Genomic DNA, 12,808 nt, shown 5'->3' on the forward strand with positions numbered 1-12,808 from the left:
CTGCATTTGGCATTGCGTACAATTCATCAGGTAGGTGCGATGTGAAGTCACATGGATGAGAAAGTTTGGTCGCCTGAACTGGGTTGTGTGGGGTTTTACGAGCACGTCTCACATGTTGATATCTTGACTAGGGTGACCAGCTGTCCCAGTTTGCTAGGGATGGAGGGTTTTCTGGCAACACGAGACATTCAGCGCTAAAACCAGGGTAGGAGTCCCGGGCAGTCTGTGATGGGTGGTCACCCTAATTCTCACCTCCTTCTGACAGCTGAAGTTCAAATTCTGAAGCCGGCAAGGACATTTTACCAAGACCTGCAAGGACATTTCTCTTGCGTTTCAATGAGCGGCCCCTGGATTCTAAATTTCATTTCCCTTAAATCTGTTTCTCTGAGAAATAGTATAGCATTCGGTCCTTTTCACTTTATAAGACATGTTGAAAAATAGCCATTCATTTCTAAATCCCTCTTTTCAGTCACTTTTAATATTCTTTTAAAAAGAAAGGAAGAATAAACCTCACATACTTGGACTAAACCCAAAGGTGAATATTTATTTCAGCAAAATTCATTCAGGGTCTTGAAAGTCAAGTGCGTGAATATAAAATACACCTTTTCAGCCCGGGATCCTGCCCTTTTCTGCGCTTGGATGGCTGGACTATGAAATGTCACTTTGACATCTTCAGTGCTCTCAGGAATGTGACCCAAGAAGAAAGAAAGGGGAACGTGGCACTTGTAGAGACGCCTGGCTGGTCGGCCGGGTCCTGGAAGGGTCCAGCCCATCTGCTCCCTCCTTTACCCATGCGACTCTCCCTGCTGGCAGCTCCCAGGAGCACAGACAGATCCGCTGTCACACAGGAGGCACTGGTGGGGGGCAGGGAGGACAGGATCCATCAACGCCTCCAAATTCCAGCTCTCATCACCACCAACACAGAGCGCCATGTTCCCGCACTCGCAGAGATCATCCAGCACTAGCGCTGCACACACGGGGCTTTCATCCTCTCTGTTGCTCACTTGTTCCTCCCATCAGGATCGTTAGCTGTGGGTAGGACAAACAAAACACACGTGTCTGTGTGCGTGCGTGCATGTGCGTCTGTGCGTGCCTGTGCATGTGTGCATATGCACGTATGTGTCCGGGTGCACATGCGTACGTGTGTTTGTCTGTATTATTTCCCTCAATGCTGAAAACACATTGCAAAGTGGCTGGGTGTTGGGGTGGTTTCTTTTATACCGGTTGGCTTGTAAGTTTGAGTTGAGGCCGGCCAGCATGGGTGATGGAGGGTGGCGCTGGCTTCAGTTGACCTGGGTTCCAATCCTGCCTCTGCCATGTGGTGTCTGGGAGGCACTGGTGGCTTGCTGGCCGCCCCCCTCCCTGATCCTCTGTTTGCTCATCTGTGAAATGGAGATTACAGTAGCGCCCCTGCAAAAGGCTGCTTCGAGAAGGAAATGAGGCAAGGAATGCAAGGTGCCGGCACGGGGCCCTGGTGGGGTAGTGCCCAGGGAGTGGCAGCTGTTGTTCCCCGAGGATGCCCCTGTTGTTCTGGCCCCAACAGGCACGCTCCCTGCCGCTCTCTCCATGTGTTGGAAAAGGCCGGCTTAGGATGATAAAATGGAAAGCTTTTTTCCCTCTGGTCTCTCTGGTCATCAGTGGGGAGTTCATCCACACAGAATTCCCAGGAGGTTTCCCTGGCTCTAATGAAAACGAAACTATGGCGGAGGTGAGAATGGAGAGAAGAAACAACTGGCAGGGCCCCGGGCTGAGAGCCCTCTCTGCAACCCAGGAGTCTCCCCGAGAAGGCCCAGCTCGCCCTGGGCCCCGAGCCAGAGTCTGCCCACCACCCTGGAAGGCCTCGGGTTTCCCACAGCACACGGCACATGGCCACCCACACGGCACACAGCACATGGCCACCCACCCTGCCCAGCTCCCCAGACCCCTGCCAAGATCACAGGTTGTAATGTCTTCTTAAAACGCTGTTTTCTAAGGCTCATCTAGGAAAACAGTAAAAGTAGCATATTTGTATATACACATACATTATATATATATATATATATATGTATATATAAAATCTGGTAGGATGTACTGGGCTATATAATTCCTGCACAAAAATTATCAACATTAACATAGCAGCGTTGTTCACAATAGCCAAAAGGTGGAAGCAACCCACGTGTCCATCCATGGGTGGATGGGTGAGCAAAATGTGGTCTGTCCATGCAGTGGAACATTACTCGGCCTTACCACGGGAGGAGATTCTGACACGTGCTACAACACGGATGAACCTTGAGGGCATTATGCTGAATGCAATGAGCCAGTCACAAAAGGACAAAGTTAGTGTGATTCTACTTATAGCAGGCACCGAGAGTAGCCAAATTTGTAGAGATAGCGAACGAGTGGTGGTTGTCAGGGGCGGGGGGAGGGGCAATGAGGAGTTAGGGTTTAATGGGTTCAGAGCTTCAGCTTTGCAACATGAGAAAATTCTGGAGACGGGCTGTAGCACAATGTGAATGTACTTAACACTACTGAATTGTATACATTTAAAAATGGTTAAGACAATAAATTTTATGTTATGTGTATTTTGCCACAATTTAAAAGACATATATGTATATAAACATTGCTATCCCTACTTACGAAATTAACATTTGACCTGTTGCCAAGAGCGCTGCTGTGGACGCAGGTGTACTGCAGCCGGCTTCTATTTACCTTAACAGGTGCTTCGGAAGTTACGGAAGGCCACCCAGGGAGCATGACTCATTCCCACGCCATCTCCCCGGCCCCTGTAGTTTTAGCCACAAGCAGCCGCTATTACCAGTTTCCTGTGACCTTTCCACAAATGTTCTATGAGCATATGAGCATATATGTGTGTGTTTGCCTTTAAAAATAAACAGCCGAGGCGCACACACGGTTGTGTACTTTGATTTCCTCTCCCCAGTCCCTATACCTGTCGTAGCCTCGCTCCTCTTAGCAACTGCAGCGCGTCCACCGTGTGGCTGCAAACGATTTCCTCACCCAGCCCCCTTTGATGGACATCTGGGGTGGCCCCAGTCCGTTGCTATGACAGCGTTGCTGGGCGTGGCAGGCCGAATGGTGGCCACTCAAAGGAATTAGGTTCTCATCCCTGGAACCTGTGAGTATGACCTCGTATAGAAAGAAGGTCTTTGCAGATGTGATTTAATAAAAACTCTTGAGATGTGGAGGTGATCCTGGATTATCCGGGTGGCCCTAAATGCAATCACAGGGGACCTTATGAAGAGGAGGCAGAGGGGCATTTGAGGCCGGCAGAGGAGAAGACACACAGAGACAAGGCCACGTGGAAATGCAGGCAGGGATTACAGTGTCGGCAGCTGCTGGGGCTATAAGAGGCCAGGAAGGATTCCCAGGGTGAGAAGGGACAATTCTTAGAAGCTGCACACACAATTTCCATTTACAACCCTTCAGCCAGAAATGACAAAGTCACACTTACAAGTGGGAAGCTGGGAAACGCAGCTATCAGTCTGGATGGCCGTGACCCCGGCTGAACACTGCAAAGCGGAGACGGGATACCGGGTGCTGGGGGCACGACAGCACTCCACCTAGCACGGGATCTTGGGCATTTCACAGGGCCGTTCAGCTGTCTCTCGGCCAGTCATCCTGACAGTGAGGATTTTTTTAGCTCAGTCCCAGGAGCATGACAGGGGCATAACCAGGGCACCTTCTCATCTCCTCTCATGTGCATGAAGGGAGGCTTCATGGAGGAGGTGGCCTTGAGCAGGTCCCTGCAGACAGGGTAGAAGTCTGCCAGGAAGGCTCCCTGCAGAGTCAAGGGGTGGACACCAGGATGGGGCTGTTGTTTGGGGAATGTCTTGGGTCGGACCCCTAGAAGCAGAGCCTGAGATGGGGACGCTTGTTCGAGAGGTTTATTAAGGAGGGCGTTCAGAAGGGAGTGGGGAGAAAGCCCCCCAGGGAGGTGGCATCAGTCCAACCCACAGGGAGCTCTGGACCCCGAAGTGCTCGGCAGAGCAGGTCCCACCAGGAGGCGAGGCCTTCCATGCCCCTCCTGCCTTGGGACAGCCAGCCGTTGGCTTGGGGAATTTGTGGGGAGAGGTGCTGGCTCCCCACCAGGTAGCTCCGCCTGGGCAAAGGGCAACTCCCAGGGAAGGGACAGTCATGGGGATCCAGCAGCGACACTCGCAGCACCGGGACCGGCACAGCTGCTGAGGGACGGGCGACATCATTTGGCTGGGGCGTGGGGTGCAGGAAGAGAATAATGGGATCTCACGTCCCTGTGGGCCCAGGGAGTCCCCAGAATTGAGGACACGTAGCTGACGGTCCAGGGAGACCGAGGTGGCTAGAGGTCCCCAGACACAGATCGGAGAGAGAGCTGCACAGAGAACCAGGGTGCCCCTGAGCATGTGGCAGAGAACCCACATGTGCGTGCCAGGCAGGGACAGCACGTGCGGACGGAAGGAGCTGTGTCCAAGGTCACAAGGAACAGTGCCTGTGCGGGCCAGCCGGCAGCACTGGGAAACTTCCCATGCGCAGCCACTTGGGGGGGCTGACTTCGATGGTGAGGAATAATTACCCCGCGGAGAAGGGGGAACTTTGGTTTTTGGAATTCTCCTGCACGTGTGCTCTCTCGGTTCTGGTCTAACAGTGTGAGCCTGAACTGTGATTAACCCCCACCCACCTGCCCAGCTCGGTCCCTTCCTGGGGAGCAAATGCTCTGGAAGGTTTTGTCCTCCAAAGCTGAGGGGGCAGTCCCTGCCCTCTGATTTTATTCCGCCACCACGTCCTCTCGGTTAGGGTTTTGCTTGGTCTCCAGCTACCCTTTCGCATAATAACAAATTCTTGAGCTAATATGTAGCTGGGTTGTGTTTGTAACCAAGGAAGGGCTAAACTTCCCACGGCTTTAACACAAACTTCCTTTCACTGAACAGCCCAGAAAGCATCTGGGTTTGAAGGTTGTGGCCACTTCTTTGAGATTCTCACCTCCAGCTTCTGTCCCCTCAGTCCCTAAGGTGAGGGTTCAGACAGAACCACACTCTGGGAGGGCAGGTGTCCAGTCAGTGCACCCCAGTCTCTTGACCAGGCAGCCGGGGTGGGGGCGCTGGGCAGTGGGGTACAGTACAGGCCAATGGGGAAGGGCTGCGACCCCTTCACCCTGTCCCGGGGGGAGAAGGGGCACCCTCAGCACCCAGAAGTGTCAGGGGGCTGACATGAGGCTGAATTGCACCCATGACCTTGGCAATGCCCCCCCTCATGAGCTGCTCTAGGAACTGCGTATACTCACCTGTGTTTTGGTGCTGTGCTCACGTTTCAAAATGTGGGTTTTATTACCATTCAGGTACGGCGAGGCGAATGATCAGGAGGCGCCTGCCATCGAAAAGACAGTCTGTTACTCACAGATCCCAAGGCAGGGGGCACACCGTGTCACAGGGGCCCACATGGGCACACAGGGTGGCTCAGGAGGTGGAGGGAGGGAGGAGAGACGTGGATTCCACAGGGAGGGATGACAAGAGAGGCAGAGTGAGCAGGCTAAGCAGGCTTAGGGTTGGTGAGCTTGCTAATTTCAGGGGCTCCAGGGAGCAGGAGTGGGCTCCAGTTGTCTGGCACCTGGCACTGGGGTGATTAAGGCAGGGGTACCTGGCGTTGGGTATAAGACCCCAATGAAGGAGGTGGTTGGGGATAGGGCTCTGGATGGGTGGGTTTGCATTTGAAGAGCACCCTCCTAGGGGAGTTGTTTGCTATCCCCAGGAATTAGCTAACCTGGGAGGGGCATCAGCAACACGCGGTGACTACACTCCTGACTTGCCTCCCCTGACCCTGCTCCTGCTATTGCTACCTGCTACCTACTGCCGTAAACCCCCCATTGCACCCATTCTGCACCCCGACCCTACTGTCAAACAGAGCAGGCTAAAGTCTTCAGCTTCCTCCGGTGTGTGAGCACATGGCAGAGAGTGTGAGCCCAGGTGACACACAACCCATCTTGGAAAGCAGGATCAGCATCCTGGGTAGGCGTCAGGCTGTTCTCCTCAACTGGGCAAGAAAATGGATGCAGTCAGGCACCGGACCCAGAATCACCCCATCAATATTGAGGCGAGCCCTGAGCTGGCCTGCTCTTGCCCTGTCACCATGCAACACCCTCCACCATGTTATGATGCAGCAAGAGAGCCCTCAGATAAGGGCTAAGATCATTATTTTTAGGAATTCTTCTACTAAATTGTACTTTCCCTTTGTCATTTCTTATTTGTGATTTTTCTTTTTAAATTATGTCAGTTAAGAGTTTTCCAATTTTGTTGATTTTTCCCAAACTCTTAGGTTTTTCAATTTTGTTTTATTCTTTTCAACTCATTAAATTTCTGCTTTGATCTTTAATAAATTCCTACAATATGCTTTCCTTGGTTTATTTGTTGGTACTTTTCTAGTTCTTTATTTAAATGTTTGATTTATTTTTATTTTTTATTGATTCTATTATTTAATACTATACATTTTCCCCATTCCTGTGTAACAGAATGTCATAAATTCTGATACACTTTTTCATTACCATTACTTTCTAGAAATTGTGCAACATTGCTTTGAATATCCTCTTTCTCCAAGACTAGCATCATAATATGTGTTCAATTTCCAGGAGTGAGAGCCTTTTGGTAATTTTGATGTTAATGTGAATTTCTGGGTTTTTTTTTTAAACTTCTGCAATTTGTTAATGTTTTATTTGTGAATGTTCTATGTGCATAACATGTTGGAGTTACCGATGAAGTGAAATGATGTCTGGGGATTTTTAAAAAAGGCTTCAGGGAGGGGCCAATGGGAAAATAGATGAAACAAGGTTAGCAAAACACTGGAAATTTTTGAAGTTGAGTGGTGGGTACATGGAGGTTCATCATGGGTTTTTTTTTTTTTTTGTAATTTCATGTTAAATTTTAATTTCCATGATAAAAAGTTAGCAGTAGTTCTCTCAGAGGGTGGTATTTAATTTTTTTTTTTTTTGCTTTCTGCTTTTTCCCCTCAAAATTTCTAAATTGAGCACATATTATTTGAATAGGTAAAAGCCCCTTTTAACAGGCATTTAAAAAGAAACAAAAGGAAGTCTGATAGTAGGGTTCTGATCAGAAGCGTGTCTTGGCTCTGGGCTCCCTGGGCCATGGCTGGTTCCCTCTCCCCAGGAGCACATGGCTGCAGGTTCTGACAGGGGACCCCAGTGGCCACTGGGCCTTATGAAGGGTGGTGCCAAAATGGGTCAGTAGGTGGCCTTAGCAAGTCAGGACAGAACTCAAGTGGTCAAGGAAAGCTCTGTCAACCTAAATTGAGGAGCAAATGGGGAAAAAAAAAAGTTTATCCAGGAATAGCAAGGGATTGCAATCCTGGATATGTTCGTATGCTATGGTGGTCCATTGGCGCATCTGAGGAAGGCGGGGTAAGGGGAAGCCTTTAAGGGCAAAAAAGGAGAGAGCCACACAAGCTGCTTTGAAACAAAGAACACTGGCTATAGGGGCTTCTCGCAGGAGCTGGCGTTTGCTCATTGCTGGTACTGGCTGGTGCTGAGATCTCTTCACAGAAGCTGCTTACCTGAAATGTTTGTAGTTCCCAGAGAGTCCTTGCAACTGTTCTTATCCTAGACACCCATGCACGAAGGCCCCTCCTCCACGGCCTCCTGGCTCCATTGTTTTTGGTGTTTGACATAAGTGACTCCATTTTGGTGTTGACAACTTTCACAGCTGTAAAGGAACAATTATACTGCAGCACATCTGGTGGGAGAAAGGACACGGCTGGGTTAAAAGCCCCAAACCCTGTCCAGATAGGGGGTGCCCCAATACCCCATCTGGGAGACACAGTTCTGGGATGGGGGAGTGTGGCTGTCCATGTGCACAGCGTCACAGGCTCGGCAGGAAGCTTCCGAGAGACATGTCTCTTCCCATTTGACATTTTTCTGCAAAGTTTCTATGACTCTTTTGAGAAACACTGGACTGGGCAGAGGCCTCCAAGGACAGAGAGAACCCGCATGTCCCATTTAGTGCTGTGCTGGGTGGCACTGATTCATTAGAATGCTGCTTGCTCCTAACATGTTTTCCTACAAAAAAATTAGGTGCTCTACTACAGTGTGCTCTGTGTTACAAAAGAATTTCCTTTGCTCTGCCAAAGATTCCTCTCCTAGAATGAAAGTCTGATTGTGCGATTGCTTCCCTAGTCAAAAAAGCTAGAAGACTGACTGCCACTGAGGCATTTCTCCAGGCCCCTGGCTGGGCTGTGACAGGCATGCACAGCAGACCAGACAGCAGCACTCTGCTCCAGACGCTACCCTGCACCAGGAAGCTCCACAGCCCGCGCAGCAGAGGAAGCGGGAAAACCAGAGGTCCCGCTGCACAATCGACAGCTCTAGCCTGTCCTCCCTTGGGATATGCACTAAAGCAAAGCACAGGCCTGCACTAAAATAGAAGGTGCTGGCCCTTCGCTTGTCCTCACTGACGGCCGAGGGTAGTGTCAAAACACTTGCATTTGCAGGGAAAGAGTTTAAAATCTGGCTACAAGAGTGTCTTTGCCCCCAAGAGCTCACAGCCCATTCAGGAGCCAGACATGTAAACAAATACCACTATTACAACCAGCTCAATGGGGTGGTGGACTCAGGGCACCTGGGACTTGAGGTTGGAGCTGGCTCCCCACCTTGTCCAGGGCTGTGGGAGTTGGGAGAATCAGAAAGTTGGGTTATGTAGATGATGATGGAATTGTGTGTTGGGGTATCTTCCCCTTTGAGAAAAAATATTTAAAATTATATTTTACCATGTTAGTATGTTCCTTGGCATTCTAAAGGAAGAATGTCCATCTCTTTGGAAATCTTAGTTTGCAAGAGCTGCCATGATAAAATGCCACAGACCAGGTGGCTTAAACAAAGACATTTATTTTCTCACAGTTCTGGAGGCTGGAAGTCCAAGGTCACAGTGTAGGCAGGGTTGGTTTCTCCTGAGGCCTCTCTCTTTGGCTTGCAGACAGCCACCTTGTCGCTGTGTCCTCACATGGCCTTTTCTCTGTTTCTGTCACATTCCTGGTGTCTCTTCCTCTTCTTATGAGGACACCAGTCATGTGCACTAGGGTCCCACCCTTATGACCTCATTTAGTCGTAATCCCCTCTGTAAAGGTGCTATCTCCAAAGACAGCCACCTTCTGGGGGAGGGGCTATGGCTTCAACATAAGAATTTGTCGGGGTGGGGGTGGCAGTGGAGAGGGAAAAATGACACTATTTAGTCCATAACAGTTTGTTTCAAAACTAATGAAATGTCCACACATTCTGAAATTTTCTGTTTTTTTCCCCAAATTGTTATTTTAAGCCTAATAAAGTGTCCTTTCCTTTTCTTCCATCTCAGCTCAGAATGAATTTTCCAATATAGACAGTGTCAAACTTTAATAGGTCAAATCATATTTGCTAAGAGTCAACTTACAGCATTTATTCTGTAGACATGTTCCCCAATCTGTGAGTTCCTTTAGCACAAATCTATGAAAATCCTATAGCTGGTAACTGAAATCATATTTGTTTCCCAGCCAGGTGCAGTGGCTCAGGCTTGTAATCCTAGCACTCTGGGAGGCCGAGGCGGGCAGATCATTTGCGCTCAGGAGTTCGAGACCAGCCTGAGCAAGAGCGAGACCCTGTCTCTACTAAAAATAGAAAGAAATTAGCTGGGCAACTAAAACTATATAGAAAAAATTAGCCGGGCATGGTGGCACATGCCTGTAGTCCCAGCTACTCGGGAGGCTGAGGCAGGAGGATTGCTTGAGCCTGGAAGTTTGAGGTTGCTGTGAGCTAGGCTGATGCCATGGCACTCTAGCCCGGGCAACAGAACGCGACTCTGTCTCAAAAAAAAAAAAAAGAATGTTTATTTCCCAAGGAAAAATCAAGAGCTATGCCACTCAAAAACTCCCTCTGCTGTTGAATGAGAATTATCTCTAGAAAAGCTACGTTTAGGGGCCTAGTTGCAAGGAGAGTTGGGTTTCTGTTCCTGAGAGCTGAGTTCATGGTGTGAAGGTCTAGCAGGCAAACTCAGCAGCTCTCAGTCTGGGGTTTGGTTTGCCTGTCAATGCCCTTAATTGCTTTATCTCTCTCTGTCTTATCTTTGCAGTCCTAAGTGATTTAGCCAGACTCGAGGACTCTGATAGCAAGAGCTTATATTTTGCTAATTTGTCATTAGAACACAGGGTTGCTCTGAGCCTGTGAGATCCACCCCAGCAGAATACACGTAAGATACCAAGGAGAGAGAACTCACTAGAATAATGCTGCAGTGGTAGCTGCCTGCTTTGTTTTGGACAGGGGATGGGGCAGAAGCAGGCGGGGAGGGGGAAGAAGAGGCCATGGTCAGCATTTATGACACCTGGTCATGTCCCCCTGTCCCTCAGCCTTGGGCTTCATCTGGATTCAAAAGGCTGTGAACGAGGGCGGGTGGAAGGAAGGACACAGGGCCGTTCTCACAGTCATAGACTTGCCCCCCTGGCTCCCGACTGTGTCTCGCAATGAGCCAGGGGAGTGTTGGAATGTGCGTAGGTACCTGGGGCTGCGGTACCACGTGCATTCAAGAGAGGTTCAGGTGAGAGGCTGTGACAAAGCCGTGGTTATGTGGCTACTTGGCAGGGCTGCCATCTAATGCGACCAGGTGTGGGGGCGGGGATTTAGGTTACAAAACTAAGCTACAAATGGGGTTTTGGCGCTTCACATTCTGCGTTTCCTAAGGATGCTGGCTCACGTGCAGGAATAGCAACACAGCCACACGGCTGTTTTCTTGGTCTGAATACAGATGCTCCTCGACTTGCAATGGGGTTACGTCCCAATAAACCCATTGCAAGTTGAAAATATCGTAAGTCTAAAATGTATTGAATACACCTAACTTACCAAACATCATAGCTTAGCCCAGCCTACCTTAAGCACATCCAGAACACTACATTAGCCTGCAGTCGGGAAGAATCACCTGGCAACACAGTCTGCTGTGGAGTATGGGATGTTACCACATGACCGCAGGGCTGATGGGGAGCTGGGCTGGAGAGAGACTATCTACCATATACTGCTAACCCAGAAAAAGATGGAGACTCAAAATTCAAAATTCGAAGTACAGCTTCTACTGAATGTGTATCATTTTTGCACTATCATAAAGCCAAAAAATCTTAAGTCAAACCATGGTAAGCCTGGGACCATCTGTACCTGGAATTCAATCCATTCAAAGAAATGATAGACCAGGATTTAGCCCGTGGAAATCTGTCTATACCCTAACCTCGGAACCATGCTAGAGTGACCCAGAATCCTACCAGCAAAGAAAGCTGTGACCTGCCTGTGCTAGGCCTGGAAGCAGGTGGGGGTCTCTCCTCCAGCTGGGGGGCAGCCCCAGCCTCATTCTTTTATCATTTGGGGCAGTAGTTTGCAGAGTTGAGCCAGTGTCTGTTTTTGCTTACAGCATCTCAAGGACGGGTTCACATATCTTTTTCCCCCTCACAGTTAGTTGTTGGTGACCTACTATGGACTGAATATTTGTGCCCTCAAAATTCTTATGTTGAAACCTAATCCCCGAGGGGATAGCATTAGGAGGTGGGCCTTGGGAGGTGATTAGGGCATGGGGGTAAAGCCCTCATGAATGGCATTAGTGCCTTTATAAAAGGGACATGAGACACCTCTTGCCCCTTCCGCCATGTAGTTACTGTGAAAAGACGGGCGTCTGAATGAGGAAGCAGCCCTCACCACATCCGGAATCTGCCCTGCTGGTGCTCTGATCTTGGACTTCCCAGTCTCCAGAACTGTGAGAAAGAAATCTGTCATTTATAAGCCACCCAGGCTACAGTGTTCTGCTTTGGCAGCCTGAGTGGACTAAACATGAACCAAAGTCGAGTCTTAGGAACCATAATCTCGTCACTGTTGGCTCAGACATTAAACTTACCAAAGGCTGCCACCTGCCCTCTCCAGAGAGGCCTCTCTTGGTATGGTCCATCACAGACGTGCACTTGTCACTGTTCACTGGCTTGCAGTTTATAACTACATGAAGTACAAGCAGAAACTTACTGTATATTAACGGCAAACTGTAGGGTGAGCAGGTGATTTTGAGATGCTTCACCTTGAGCAATTTAACCTTTCTGGGCTTTGGTTTCCTAATTTACGAAATGGCAACAATAGTAGTTTCCCCCTCATTTGGTTGTTATGAGGTATACATGAAAAAATACAGGCAAAGTGCTCAGCACCACCAGCTGGGAAATAGTAAGGTCCCAATAAACGCCAGCTGCCATTGCTATCACCACGTCTAGTGCTGAGCTTTTCCTGGGAATCAATCACGCTCTCCTTCAGCTTTCTCTGGGACCAGCATGACGTTCAGCAATGTGGAGTGGTAACTCCTGGGAACTTGTGACAATCAGAGCGTGATGTGTCGTGAGCAGTCCCCTCGTCACCTCTCCAAGGGGGTGGTTGCTGAGGCTTTGGCAGAGAATGTGGCAGAGTTCAGACCCCCTCCCGGCTACTGTGCTCCGAGCATGTGGTGGTTCCTTTCCAGCTAGACGGCACATTCTTCACAGAGCAGTTGCCAAGGAACGAGGTGATCTTGTGACAGAAATACTGCCTGACGCTGTCAGTTTGCTGTTCACAAGGATTTTAGGAGGTGTCAAATTTTATTACTAGCATTCCTGGTCTCCATGAAATAATCATGCAAGAAGACAAGTTATGTCAAAGGGCAAAACCACAGACCCAGATGGGCACCGTGCACGCAACAGGCACCTCGTTTCCTTTTGACATGGATCCAAAGCAGTACTGGGTGAAAAGAGACGGTAGCACCAGGCCACATACTTACGTTGATGAATATAGCCTGACACCGGCAGGATGACTTCTGCTGAT

This window comes from Lemur catta, chromosome 1 (genome assembly GCF_020740605.2).
Source record: "Lemur catta isolate mLemCat1 chromosome 1, mLemCat1.pri, whole genome shotgun sequence".
NCBI lineage: Eukaryota > Metazoa > Chordata > Mammalia > Primates > Lemuridae > Lemur > Lemur catta.